The sequence below is a fragment of the Mytilus edulis genome, chromosome 5 (genome assembly GCF_963676685.1).
Source record: "Mytilus edulis chromosome 5, xbMytEdul2.2, whole genome shotgun sequence".
Classification (NCBI taxonomy): domain Eukaryota; kingdom Metazoa; phylum Mollusca; class Bivalvia; order Mytilida; family Mytilidae; genus Mytilus; species Mytilus edulis.
In genome coordinates this window covers 13,265,260-13,280,517 of record NC_092348.1, presented here as the reverse complement: position 1 = coordinate 13,280,517, position 15,258 = coordinate 13,265,260, and the positions used below count along the sequence as shown (strand labels likewise).

The following is a 15,258-nucleotide window of genomic DNA, read 5'->3' as shown; positions in this document are numbered from 1 at the left end:
AGGTATGCCAGAAATATTTGGTAGTGAGCAGGAGATTTATCATATGCAAGGTTCGTTGCCACTACTGAGTGACAAGGGAAGCGTGCCAGGGCCCTCGGCTCTGCACGGGACAACCTCAGGTATGGTAACACAACATCCATTCAAAGGCATAGAAGGAGCATCCACTGAATATAAACCCCAACATTACACAACTCCAGCAACGGCTACTTTTGCACCGTCCTATGTTGGTACGCCATATGTATCTCAGGGTATCAATGTTAGTACACCTTTACACGTTGCACCAGCTACAAGTAGCGAATCATATGCAGCATCCTTAGTACAGAGTAGACCAGCTCTGTACCCTCATATAGGATCAATGATACAACAACCTCCGCCTGCATTTATGACCCCTGTGATGACAACAGTCGCATCGACAGGCCCGTCACCAATGCAAATTGACACTAGCAGGTCATCAAGATCACGCACTAAAAAGCAAAAGGAAAGAAGTCACAGCTCTTCGTCAGACTCCTCTCTTGATAGGGAGTACTCTAGATGGCAGGAAAACTCTGGGGCGAGAGACAGGAGTAGAAGTCCCCAGCTTCCTAAAATGCAAGTTTTCACAGGAAGAGGTTTTCTTACGTGGGAAGCCTTTATCTATCAGTTTGAAAGAACAGCAGGAAGGAGACAATGGGAAAATAGGAAGAAAGTTTGCCGACTATTGGACTGTCTAGCTGATGTGGCTTTAGAATATGCAAGAAAGGTCAACATCGATGATGACTATAAGGCTTTAAGGAAAGCACTGAAACAGCGTTTCAGCAAAAAGGACGAACCTGTATCAGCAAGACGTCAGTTGCAGTATGTGAGGCAGCAAGACAGTGAAACACTGGAGGAGTTTGCTGAACGGGTCCATTTTATTGCAATGGATGGGTATGATAAATGTGACAATTCTGTCATTGATCAAATTGGCACAGAGGCATTCCTCAGAGGTTGCAAGGACAAGGAGGCTGCCCGTCACGTGATAGAAAGAAACCCAGAGTCCATCAATAAAGCGTTGAAAATCATGAAAACGTCCATAGCAAATCAGAAGGCTATTTATGGATCTAGAAGTCCAAATTTTGCTCACAGACAGGTCTCATTTGCTGATAGCGCTGGTCAATCACAGGACAAAGAAAGTGCTAGTACTGTTAATAGTCCATTGGAAAAGGAAGTAAGGAACTTGACTCAACTTGTGACCAAATTGACAGAGGTGATGCTTTCTTCTGATCAACATACACGTGGTAGGTCTCCTGAAAGATATACACCACCTAAGTACAATGCGTATCGATCACCTACACCACCTCCTAATCAAAGTTCATATAGTCCTCAACAAAGGTCATATAGTCCTCAACAGAGGTCATTTAGTCCTCAACGTCAACGTTCACCATCACCACGTCCAAATTCTAGAAATCCGGGCTACTTTAAACAACGGTCTCCTTCACCTGGCGACAGAGCTTATCCTAGCTCTAATCCAACAACTGAGTCGTTAAATGCCAACGGGTCGAGCCGGTAGGCCAACACTCGACTCTTAAATCACATGGCCAAGGGAAAATACCACCCGACAAATCAGAACCGAGGCCCACGGCTTCGTCTGATATTGTTATAAGACGTACGATTGGGAAAAGTTTGGCAGTTAGGGGAACAGTGTTTCAACAAAATGCAAGTATGATTGTTGATACAGCAGCTATGATTACACTCGTCAACGAGAAATTAATACCGGAGAATATAGAATGTTCCGAAACAGTGACGCTACGTGGTTTGGGCGAGCAACTGGTCATTGGCAAGATCATTAGGAACACACTCCTGAATATAGATGGGTTAGAAATAAGATGGGACGTGTGCAGGGCACCACTTACAGATGATGTCATTCTAGGTCTAGATATCCTGGATACGCTTGGTGCAGTCATAAACCTCAGCACTCCATCAATTACAGTTAACAACAGAGTTATACCCGCATCATTCGTTACTGGATCTGATGATAGTGCTTCTCAACAAGTCTGCATTAAGCGTACAATCACAGTCCCGCCAAATTCAAAAATGATCCTTAGCATTGATACACACAGAGGATCTGAACAAGAGTTTATTTTGGAGCCATGCTCTCTTGCCAGTGGAGTTTTAGTTTCGCATGTTGTCGGAAAAGGCAAATCTTGCCCTGTAGCTATTTTAATTGATGGGAATCGTTACATACGTATTAAAAAGGGTACACCGATAGGTCATTTAGAAGAGATTGACAGTATAATGGAGGAGACTTCGGAAGAAAGTGAAAATCGAACTCCAGATGTCCGTCGTGGCATCGTAGAAACACAAACCAAGGTGCCCATGGCACCAGGTTTAAACCAAGAAGAATCGTCTACGTTGCCATCCCATTTAACAGACCTGTATGAACGTTCTATAAAGCATGTGATTAGTCAAGAAGATAAGTTAAAACTCAAGAAGTTATTAATCGAATACCAGGATGTATTTGCACAGCACGACCTAGATCTCGGTTGCCTTACAGCTGTCCGGCATAAAATAGATACAAAAGACCACGCTCCAGTTAAACACCGGATGCGAAGAACACCTCTTGGATTCCAAGATCTCGAACAGCAACACCTTGACAAGATGTTACAAGCAGGTGTCATTGAGCCATCATCTTCTGAATGGGCCTCAGCTCCAGTGCTGGTAAGAAAGAAAGATGGAACCGTGCGCTGGTGCATTGACTACAGAGCTTTAAATGACAGAACAATAAAAGATTGCTTCCCTATTCCTATTATTGAGGATTGCTTGGACTCACTCCAAGGCACCACCACGTTCTGTACATTGGACCTTGCCAGTGGCTATTATCAGATTGAGCTTGAGCCAGAAGACCGAAAGAAAACAGCATTCATTACAAGATATGGGTTGTTCGAGCACACCAGAATGGGAATGGGCCTTTGTAACGCTCCAGCAACATTTCAGCGGGCCATGCAACTCGTTTTAAGAGGACTTACTTGGACACAGGTGTTAGTTTATCTTGATGATGTCGTGGTTCTCGGTCGCAACTTCGAGGATGGTCTCATTAATTTGAGGGCTGCATTTGAAAGATTTAGACAATATACCCTGAAGCTGAAACCGAAGAAATGCCAACTGTTTCAGCCCGAAGTTGAGTTTTTAGGAAAACTGGTGAGTGCTAATGGCATCTCCGTTTCTCCTTCTAAGATAGAAGCAGTGAAAAAGTGGCCAACTCCCAAGTCAAAGAAAGAACTCATGTCATACCTAGGGTTTGTCAATTACCACCGGGATCACCTGCACAACTATGCAGAAATGACTGCATGTCTATACGACCTTGCTCACCAAACAGGAGAAGTTGAATGGCAACAGTGTCACGAAAAGGCGTTCCAACAGTCAAAAACGGCGTTAATAAGTGCACCTTGCTTGACATATCCTAATGCCAATGATAAATTCATATTAGATACCGATGCATCTGACACCACCATAGGTGCAGTTTTATCACAATTACAAAATGGTGAAGAAAGGGTTATATGCTTTGCAAGCCATGTTCTCTTAAAGCCTCAGCGTCGTTATTGTACAACAAGGAAAGAGTTACTGGCCGTTGTAAAGTTTTGTCGGCATTTCCGTCACTACTTACTTGGTAGACGTTTTATTTTACGCACTGATCATAACAGTTTGGTATGGCTGATGCGTTTCAAGCATATTGAAGGACAACTAGCGCGATGGTTGGAAGAATTGTCATCATTTGACATGGAGATCATCCATCGTCCAGGAAAGAAGCATTGTAACGCTGATGGTCTAAGTCGCATCCCAGACGATGTTCCTGAATGTGATTGCTATCGGGCAGGATTTGATCCCACAACACTGCCATGTCATGGTTGTAAATATTGCCTACGAGCTCACGAACAGTGGAGCAGATTCGGAAATGACGTAGACGACGTGATTCCATTGGCTACTAAGTCAGTGATAGCATCAGTACGCACTGTTTCAGTAGTCGCTGAAAATGACAAGGACATGTCCACTGACCAAGAGCCCACGGCTCTGGCAGGGGATTGTCACTCAGATCCATCACCAAATTTAGACGATACTTTACCATATACTGATGGCAACCCATGTAGCAACTGGGCACCTGAATACCCACCTGAACAGTTAAAGATATTTCAGCAAGAAGACCCTGATTTGGCTCCAATATTAAAATGGATGGAGGAAGACGTCGAGCCAACACAGGCTGAACTACGTTTGCAAAGTAGGGCAACTAGGTCGCTTTGGTTGTGTAGACCTTGCTTTGTCATGTTTAACCATGTTCTATACTACAAATTCATAGGTTGTCCAACACGCCAAGGTCTTTGTTTAGTTGTTCCATCAGAATTAAAAGGAGAAGTGCTTAAAAATTGTCATGACACCAAAACATCAGGACACTTGGGTCAGAAAAAAACGCTTGATAAGTTGAAGCAGGCTTTCCTGTGGTATAACATGCGCAAAGATTGTGACGATTATGTTAGTACTTGCGCCACCTGTAGTCAAAATAAAAAGGCACATGTGCAACCTAGAGCACCACTTGGGCAGTTCCACGCTGGGTATCCGATGGAGAGAGTACATCTCGATATTCTCGGGCCTTTCAATACAAGTAATAGCGGCAATAATTATGTTTTGATGATGGTGGATCAGTTCACAAAATGGGTAGAGATGGCTGCATTACCTGAACAGACAGCGAAGTTGATTGCTGAGAAATTTATTGTGCATTTCGTGGTGACATTTGGGTGTCCCTTGGAAATCCACACTGACCAAGGACGAAACTTTGACAGTGACTTATTTAAAACACTATGTGATGCCTTGGAAATTGCCAAAACCAGAACAACCCCGTATCATCCCTCATCAAATGGCCAGGTAGAGAGGTACAATACCATTGTATTGGCCATGATTAGATGTTTTATTGAGAAAAATTGTCGTAACTGGGACAGAGACTTGCCTTTCTTATCTATGGCAATGCACTCAATGGTGAATAGGCAAACTGGATTTACGCCGAATCAAATGATGTTGGGTAGAGAGACTATCCAACCTGTTCATCTTCTCCTCGGCATGCCACAGTACGGTCAGAACAGAATGACCCCCAACGTTTGGGTAAAACATTTAGTCGGTAGGATGCAAAAGATTCACGAATTTGCAAGGCACAGTCTTCACACCTCGCAACTAAGACAAAAGCGGGATTATGACCTAAGAGTTGTTGAACATAAATATCAACCAGGCGATTTGGTGTACAAGGCAGACTCAACTACAAAAGTCGGGCAGAGCAGGAAGCTTAAATCACCATGGTGTGGACCGTTTCTTGTCGTGTCTAGTAGACCCCCATTGTACACTATCCGAGGAAGAAAGGGAGACTCAGTAGTGCACCATGACAAGTTGAAACTTTGTAACGACAGGGATATCCCGACCTGGATCAAAAGACTAAGGCATGCGTTATTCCAAGCTGAAAGTGAAATGGATGAGAGCTGGGATGATCTTGATGATACAATACCCTATGGTGTTGACTTTAATGTTCAGGGCATGTTCGAAGCAAATCAGCCCACTTTTGATAGTGTTGTTTTACCCCAGTCATTAGGTGACCCGTCCTATACCCATACTGCGTTGACACAAGAACTGGAACAGGGGCCCCAGTGTGATACAGTTACCGCTTTAGATGCTACTAGTAATAGCATTGATGAACCTCAAAATTTAGACCTGGGGGAAATTTCAAGTTCAGATAACGGTTTCAATGGGGACATTGTAGATGCCGAACTCAGCAGCACAGATGACGAGAAGAGGCCCTCGGCCTCTCTGTCTTCTGAGCACACATCAAGGTATGGTAGGCCAATCAGATGCCCACTACGATACCAAACGTAATAGATATTGTGTGGGATAATTTCATATGTATATATGTATATATTTATTTTTGCGTGTTCGTACTTAGTAATAAATGTGCATAATTTTCGCTATTGTATTTCTAATCATGTTATGTTTTGATTTCCTCTCATTCTAGGATGGAAGAGGGGTCTCGTTCAGACCAAGATGTGTTGTCACTGAGTCCACACAGCGAGTGGCATGAAAGTAAATCCGATTGTACCGATCTTGACGTGGCAGATCTAATGGTTATAGATGAAGTAGGGCCAGATGAAGACGTATGTCCAGATGAAGAAGTAGGTCCAGCTGAAGAAGTAGGTCCAGATTACCAGACTGCTGGTGTAGCTTCTGGGGCCTTAGGCCCTGTTGAGACACACAGCAGTGTTGGTGTAGATACTAGTATTGGTATATACCATAGTGAGATCGATGAGGAGAGAAGCGGTGCGGTAGCAGTCTCGAAAAACAGATTACGACAGTGTCCAATATGTGGGATGGTGTCAAGGGAAAAGACACGCCGTCATGTCCTCAAGAGACACCTTCCATGGTTTTGGTCGGGTGCTACTGCCTGTTGGGATTGCTGTGAGCAGGAAATCCAGGCATCTTCTCTAGCCAGGAGACACACAGAGGAACATAGGATTGGTTGTTTCTTTGATGAAGAACACCTTCATTTGTGGTGCCAGTTGGTGAGTGGCTCTCTTCACCTTGTTAAATCGTGGTTTGGCTTAACAGATCTCGAAGGCTTGTTACAGTATGTACTTGACCGGCAATTACATGAAACCGTCACCAGTGGTTTCAGTGACCAAGAGCAACAGCTACTGGTGTTCTATGCACAGAACTATAGTCCTGACCGCCTGTCGCACATCAGTGCTAACCCTCCCAACCATGTCATCAGTCTGACCAACTGGGAGATTATGACTAGCCTATTACGCAGAGTAGGACCTGCTCAACAACAGTCTCTGTTATCCTGTGATAAATTTGTTACTTACGAGGGTGCATGGATTGTGGACACTGTACCAGTACTTCTAGAGCCATTTGTCTTTGTAGACAGTCATTTTCATTTAGACTTAATCCTCAAGAGACTACATTTTAACACATTTTTACATATGAGCTCACGAATATCTCCGGCTGAGCATAACAACACCTTTTACTACGGAATTGCCAACTATGTATTCCCAGAACATTGGGACAGCTGGTCAGTACAAGTTGGAGCTGCAAAGTCAGTGTATGTATCATTCGGAATACATCCCCATATTGCTGCCAAAGGAGTAAGTCACAAGCAACTTGAGGACTTGGACCACCTGTTGGGAAACTACAAGTGCGTAGCAGTCGGCGAAATAGGCCTTGACTTCACATCCAGGTGTGGATGCAAGCGATGTCACACTCCACAGCAATGTCAACAGCGAATGTGGGACTGTCAGGAAAAAGCCTTGTTGGAGATGCTGCAGATCGCACAACGTCGACAGTTGCCTGTCATCTTGCACTGTCGTGATAAAGGTAGTGGTGATGCTGCAGCCCGTGTATTGGCCATCATTCGCAGTGGTTTTGCTGAATTGCACTATCATCGCCATTGCTTTGATGGTAGTATTGAGGAATTGAGAGAATGGCAAAGCCTTCCTAATGTTGTGTTTGGAATCACGGGCAAGTTTCTAAAGGACACGAACACAAACAGTGATGCGATCTCAAGGATCTTACCACATCAGTTAATCCTCGAGTCCGATGCCCCGTTTCTTTCGCCAAGGTCATGTTGTGAGGTGAACCATCCCTGGAACTTGATAGATGTTGCTTTGGCAGTGAGTCAGCGCAGAAACATTCCGTTGAACATTTTAAACTGGATGGCTAATGATAATGCCCTCCGATTCTACGGTATCCCAAAGTTAAGACAAGAGCCAGCTAGCTGGGGCCCTAGGCCTCGTTAGCAATTTTTCAATAATAGAGTTTTTGATGGATTATGTAAATAGTTTTATCAGTACCAGGACGGTTCCGATATATGTATATGCGTTTCTTTTGATATATGGATGACTTTGAGTTTCTTCAACTCAATATTTTATACAGAAACTGAATATTTTATACAGAGTGTTTTAATTTGCATCTCTAACTATTACCCGCAACATCAGAGAGTTATGAACTAGCGTTAAATTCTTGGCTGTATTTTATCTTGTTTTTAGGTTTATTTTTTAGTTTAAATATGTGACTGATTCTACATGAAGGGGACGGATGTGGTGCCGCTTATGTATACACAGAAGAACCAGTCCATATCTTACAGTATGCCAAGCAATACCTCTGGACGACTGACGTCACGAGGATTCTCTTCGACTTCCGTTTACTGTATTAACCACATGTATTATTATATTGCTGTCTACTGATTCATCAGATATACAGATATTTACAGATATTAAAGGTATTCTGTTTATTACATACACACTTTACTTATTTGTACCATATCGGCACAACATTATTTATATCTGACATGAACCAAAAGTGACAAAACCCTGTAAAGTGGAGAATATCTGGCAGTAAAATCGCCAAGTTGTCCATACAGATCATTTATGAATGCGATGTAAAATACGTGACAATTGTCAGAGTTTTTTAAAGTCTTGTGGCATTTTTATTGGAAACAAAGGCACACACGATGTTTTTAACACTCTAGGGACTTTTTCTACTAGTAATGTATGTCTGCCCGGATATATCTTATCAGTACAAAGTTATCTTTTACAGAAAATCTTAAGGTAAGCATACAAGGTACGTAGTACAGAATAAAAGTGCAAGTTCAAACTGATTTCCAAACTCTTCAAAGTTCCAGGCATATAAACGTGTTGAAGATATGCGGCACAGCTCTATTTTTTTTATATTTGAAAACAAAATAGTAGTGCATATGAATTAGCTTCACATTCTACGTGATATTTTTTTTAAACTAATAGTCCCAGAAAACTTATTTGCAAAAACAAAACGGACACAAATAACATTTTGCAGAGTTTGTATCTATAAAATAAAATATTATACCTACCTGCCTACCCATGACAAATAATATACCGAGCCAAGTTATTTTTTTGGGGAAAAAAATAAAATATTTTACCTACCTACCTACCCTGTTTCAAAACATAGGGTCGGAAAAGGGCAAACAAACAATATTTTAATTTAGGCCTGACGAAAGGGGTGTCAATAATAATTACACACAAAAATATCAAATCGCACGAAAAATTCAAAATGAAAAGTTCCTTAGCAAATAGCAAATCAAAAACCGAAACACATCAAATGAATTGAAAACAACTGTCATATTCCAAATGTTCAAGAAAGAGTCATAATGTCTTGTAAAGGGGAAAAGTTTTGACCATCAAACCAGTGTCCATCACGAATTCTGACATTCATGTATGTTTATCCAAATAGCTACATATAAATAACACCAAATATAGATAACATAGGATTTTTTGATGAAATAAGTCTTTCTTTGAAATAGCCTATAGTTAGCATACATGTAGGAGAAAAGGGAAAGGAGATCAAAACATTTATTTTGGATGATCATTGTAAAGTGATGATATTCAATTCAGAATTGAATTTGTCTTCCTCTGTATATATATATATATCTATACATTTTTTTGGTACAAATTTATTAGGATCAATCATACATAAAGAAGAAAGCCATCAATGAATATGTAATATTATTTTTTACAAAATTACCCTAGTCAAGCCCTCCCTAACAATCACTTAATATGAGAGTTTTGATTGAAGTAATGAAGCCATATGTGGTCACTTTAAACAAAGCCGAACATTGATTCTAAGATTGATCTGGCACATGTGTCACAAAAATACATGTAACATTTCGTTTCTACGTCAATATATCCAATGTTTATTACATTAAACCAACAACAAAACATATATCTATGAGTCAGGCCTTGCCATATGTTTCCCGACTGACCTCCCGAAATATAGGACAAACAAAACCATACAATATTTCCCCATTCCTCAGGCAAATTTTTCTTGTATCTTTTGTTCTCTGTAAGCTTAAGGCCATTGAGTAATTGCTTCCCATTTTAGGATAACTTACTATAAATAATAAAAGAGGTTTTGAACCTAAGCAAGTATACTGACTTATATGTCAATTAGACTGAAACAAATGGTTTTACTCACGATTGTTTTATTTTGATCCTTTTAATTTAGCATTTATTCCATTTATAGGTGTATTAGAAATAAATTATATATAATTACATGTAAAGTTCAAATTTCAGTAGGATTACTCTAAGCTTTCCCTTAGAAAACGAAAAAAATCCCACATGGGCTTTAGCCTTTTCTTCTATAATTATATATATTATAACCAGATGCTCTGCAGGGCACAGCTTTATACGACCGCAGAGGTTGAACCCTGAATGGTTGGGGCAAGTATGGACACAACATTCAAGCTGGATTCAGCTCTAAATTTGGATTATGATTAAATAGTTGACACAGCATAGGTTTCTGACACAGAATGAATGTGGTCTAATGAACTTAAAATATTTTTTTTGCCTTTGAGCAATTCACTATACTATTGAATATTAATCCTCTCAAAAAAATGTTTGAAGAAATTTTCTTTTTATTTATGAAATCTGAAATGAGAAAAATTTAACCCCCCCCCCTTCCCCCCATTTTTTTTCACATCCCCCTTTCCCTTTTTCCAAAACTGATCTCAATTCAAATTTCTAATGGAGTTTGCAACAATAACTACTCATTTAAATACATCATAAAATATTAAAATGTAAAATAAAGTGCTTATTTTTTTTATCACTGAATGGTAAAAATTGTTGTAATTTATCAGTTGGTAGTAAAAGTGAATATACATTGTATATTGTATAAAACAATGATTTAAGTTGACTCAACTACTATTCTGGACAAAGAAAGATAACTCCAATTGAAAATGTCTTGCTATTGCACAATATTGTGCAATTAGATATTTCTTGCTATTGCACAATACTGTGCAATTGAAAATATTTGATATTGCACAATACTGTGCAATTGAAGATTTCTTGCAATTGCACAATACTGTGCAATTGAAAATTTCTTGCTATTGCACAATACTGTGCAACTGAAGATTTCTTGCTATTGCTGAATACTGTGCAATTGAAAATTTCTTGCTATTGCACAATACTTAATATAATAATTTTGGATTCTGATTTGAACCAACTTGAAAACTGGGCCCATAATCAAAAATCTAAGTACATGTTTAGATTCAGCATATCAAAAAAGCCCAAGAATTCAATTTTTGTTAAAATCAAACTTAGTTTAATTTTGGACCCTTTGGACTTTAATGTAGACCAATTTGAAAACGGAACCAAAAATTAAGAATCTACATACACAGTTAGATTCGGCATATCAAAGAACCTCAATTATTCAATTTTTGATGAAATCAAACAAAGTTCAATTTTGGACTCTTTGGGCCCCTTATTCCTAAACTGTTGGGACCAAAACTCCCAAAATCGAACCCAACCTTCCTTTTATGATCATAAACCTTGTGTCAAAATTTCATAGATTTCTATTTACTTAAACTAAAGTTATAGTGCGAAAATTTAAAGTATTTGGACAACGACGACGCCGCCGCCGACGCAGACAACGACGCCAAAGTGATACCAATATACGACCAAAAAATTTTCAATTTTTGCGGTCCTATAAAAAGCAGTGCAGCTTTGATTGTTTGTGTGTCATAGTGTTCATGCAGGAACATATTAAAACGCCATATAATTTTATAATTTCTGGTTAGCAAAATTAGCTTTTCTTATAGATTTTTCAGGATATTGTAACACGTTAGGAAAAATAAGTTGTTATTTAACCTAGCTTTTGTCAATTGTAAACTAAGTAATTGATCAAAAATATTGTTCTTCCAAAGGGACATTTGTTACAAGAGAAATCTTTAAATAACCAAAATGATAACAAATGATAACACACAGAGCGTTGCAAGGGACTTGCACACCCAAACAACCAAAGACACCAAGCACAATCCCAGAGCACTGGAAGCCACCAACAGCCAGCCAATAGCCAACAACTAACAGAAAAACATGCATCCAAGACCAAACCATCAATCAGCACACGTCCAACATCCAATGGATCCAGTGTGCAGATGACACAAATAGTCAAGAGAAAAACCAGACCCTGCATAATTACAGGACATGGGCATTGACAAACTGACATTCTAATGTATGCAGTACATTAGACCTACTAGTATGACCTAGACCTTAACACTGAATTAACAGGAAGAGGGCAGACTTGTGATATGGTAAACTGTGCAGTAAGACGGCTAAAACCAACTCAAATGACAGGTTTCATGTCTTAAATTTGTTTTACAATAGAATGTAGCTTCATGAGACCATTGGCTTTCAGACTATTAAATTACTGGTACATTTGTAGTAGAAAATTATCTGAATAGCCTGACTTTTTATATATTACGAGTACTTACGATTTCCAAAGTCTTTTTCTTTTCTCTCTTTTCTTTACTTCAGTCTATAAAACAGAATAAACTACATGAAATATTAAAATATTACACAAAATCCTAATAGTATATTACACAAAATCCTAATAGTATCATATTATTCAACATGCATGCCATAAATGTGGGTTTCCCAATTTGAAACTTTCTAATCTTAAGCATTTTAAAATGTTCAGAAGTAAATTTTCATTAATTTTCAAATACAACACAGACAAAGAACGTAAACAATAAGACCACAATGAAAGGACATAAAAAAGTAATGACAGTCAATAGTAACATATATTGGTCTCTTTACCTACAGTGTGGAGTTACAATCAAATGATGCTTTCAATTACAAAATGTAGAAAGTATTTTGCTCTTTAATTTTATGAATATAACACAAAGTGTTCTCCATTATAGTGCTATTAGAAAAGATTTTTTTATAATAGAATGTGCGGGTACTATAAATGTTGTGCTATTATTTTTGGATAACAGTCATAGGCAGATCCAGGGGGATGTGTGGCCTGGGCCCCCATTTTGTGGGAAAAATTTGGTTGATTATATAGGGAATCACTGAAGCGTGACTAGAGCAGGCCCCCCCCTTACAAAAAGTTCTGGATACACCACTTACAGTGATATTGCAAATCTCTACAAACACTGATGCTGTTCACTAATCACTACCTCAATCTAAACTTGACTAACTCTCAAATCTCTTTTATTTTCTAAGTGTTGGTTGTTGGTGTGGTCCTTCTGATGTTTTACAATTCCTGATCTTTTTCAGCATTATAAAAAAACTGCCATACATGTGGGAGCTTTAGCTAGCTATGAACCAGGTTTAACCTATCATTTTTTCTTTAAAAAAAAGTCCTGTCCCAAGTCAGGAATATCGCAGTTGTTTTTCAATTGTTCTGTTGCTTGTTAAGAGTTTGATTTTTTTAAGTTTTTCACCTTTTTGAATTTGCCATTGAGTTTCATATTTTTTATACTTTGTAACTGACATATTCTTAACTCAATGACAAATATTAGAACGTCAAATAAAAAGTAAATATAAATGTGACAGATGCTGTGATCTTTAATTGAGTCTCTGAGTATATGAAATGTAGTCCTTCAAAAATTACAATTTCTTACTTTGCATTGCAACAAAAGAAAATCAATTTTACAAGAAATAGTGGTATTATAGGGTCTATGCAGACCCAAACCAATTTTCCTAATAATTACAAATAAAATAATTTAGATTTATGGTGTTAGTAATAATTTATTTTGATGCTGAAATAAATAAAAAATCAAACAGACAATATGTTACACACAGTACGTGGCGTAAACAATGCACTGGGGAAACAGATTTTTGCTGGTATCCATAAATTAAATTTTTACTTACTTAAATCAATACAAATATAAATTTCAAGCAGTATTATACTAGATCAACTAATGTAATCTGTACTCCATCTGCTGATCTTGCTCGACAGATGGTATAAGTAACTTAGCCCGTCAGCTGTCCCCAAAAACAATCATTATCGTGCTTGTGATAAAACTATATTGGACTTTAAACACAGATGTAGCAAATATATTTTTCAGATCGTTTAAACAGCATATGTTTTATAATATTGACTAATCTATAGAGATATTTTACTTATATTTCTTTGTAGCATTAGAATCAATATGCCACACTGTGTTTTTGCAATTGAATATTTCATTATTGTTATTACACAAACTGCTTCAAAAGTCCTTGGGTTCATTGCATTTAACATAAAAAAGGATTTTTCTTTATAACGGACAATTATTTCCATTTGTAGTCAACAAAAAACTTGACATAAATATCATTAATATGAAAAGAATTGCTAAGGCAGAATTACTGGTCCTACTGTACTTATTATGACTTAATTTCCTGTTGGAAGTCTTTAATATCAATGTCTTGCTACTAGTTTAAAAGAAAATTGACATCATCAAGAATCAATGATCCTTGAAAATGAGGTCAGGTTCAGATGAACCCTGCCAGACAGACATGTCCTCAACACAATCATGTCATACAAAAAATACAGCTGTCCTTTTGCCTTAATAAAATATCTGCGAAAGTGACCTTTCTATGTGTCATGGGTTTTGCTCATTGTATGGTGACCTATAGTTGAGATATCTCATTGGCAATAATACCACATCATCTTATTATTGTAATTTGAAAAAAAATGAGACCATGAAAATGTTGTCAAAGTCAAATGAATCCTACAGACACATGCACATTATAATATACAATACTCCAGATACAGTTGAGAAATGGATATACTCAACAAACTAAAGATTAACCAGTGAACCATGAAAATGAGGTCACTGTCAGATCATCATTGCGAGACTGATATGAACACCTTACAATCATTCCATAAACCAAATGTATTGCTTATAGTACCTTTCAATAAGACATGATGATTTAAGCTTAAGATTGATAACTGAGCCATGGCATGAGGTCAAGAGTAACCAAATTGATGGACATGTATACCTTGCAGCTAGTCTATATATATACCAAATAAACTGTGGAATCAGGATACCATTATTATTTGTTGGATACCAATTTTCATGGATCTCTTGGGTACAGGTGAACCAAGAATTTAAATATTCCAACGAATGACAAATTTTCTATGGCTATATAGGCTTTAAAGCAGCTAACTATAACAAAATCACAAAATTATTTTTTTCTTAATTTAGAAAATTGGTACCTGCAAAAATAATTGGATCCACAATAGTTGTCCTCACATTACCAGGTAACTGAAATATTTCATAAGTTGTTTTAAAGTGGTTGCTGACCCATTAAAGCTCAAACGATACAACAAAATAAGACGTGGGACATTGTGCTGAAGAGAAATAAAACTTAATGCATGGAATGTAACATAAACATTTGTAAATCTACCCTACCTCCAACTGAAAAATGTCATTCAAGCTGTCACAATGGCCTGCTAAGATTACAATAAATTCCCTTGAAT

General features: G+C 38.2%; 1 protein-coding gene across 9 annotated transcripts in view; it reads right to left on the bottom strand.

Moving 5' to 3' along the window:
- The window catches only part of LOC139523011 (protein CBFA2T1-like), a 102,385-nt gene that overhangs the window by 61,984 nt on the left and 25,143 nt on the right, over positions 1 to 15,258 (bottom strand). For 6 of the 9 annotated variants that reach the window (XM_071316738.1, XM_071316735.1, XM_071316729.1 and 3 more), the window contains one exon: positions 12,281 to 12,324. The gene's annotated coding sequence lies outside the window, so the exon portion shown is untranslated. Of the gene's footprint in view, positions 1 to 12,280; positions 12,325 to 13,667; positions 13,829 to 15,190; positions 15,242 to 15,258 lie in introns of those variants that run through there. The other 3 variants (XM_071316730.1, XM_071316739.1, XM_071316741.1) reach the window with 2 other exon arrangements.